Raw genomic sequence first — 403 nt, 5'->3', positions numbered from 1 at the left:
GCTTGCGTGCGTGCGGGCGGGCGGGCGTGCGTGCGTGCGTGCGTGCGTGTATGTGTGTTAGAATATGGCCCATTATGCAAGTTCAGTTAACACTCCCACGCCCAGGACGAAGTACTTTGTCCTTTCTATTAGTAACGCCCGACGCCCAGGACGAAGTATTGTCCAAAAGACGAAGATTATTGATACGAGAACGGATCGCATGGCTCTATAGCCCAGGCGCGCCTCCTGCGCAATCCTTGGTGACGCGCAAGAGTGAGACGTCATCGAAAAACTCCCTCCTCTGTTTAGCTGATGAAAACGAAAATCTTAAAACGTTCATAACTCGCAATCTAAATCATCCCGTCTTTTTCTGAAGACGCTCCGCGGTCCAGTCGCTAGTCTCGATAGATTTATTCTTGTCTCC

The sequence above is a fragment of the Electrona antarctica genome, assembly GCF_951216825.1.
Source record: "Electrona antarctica genome assembly, chromosome: 11".
In the NCBI taxonomy this organism is placed as follows: Eukaryota; Metazoa; Chordata; class Actinopteri; order Myctophiformes; family Myctophidae; genus Electrona; species Electrona antarctica.
This window is presented reverse-complemented; position numbering follows the sequence as displayed.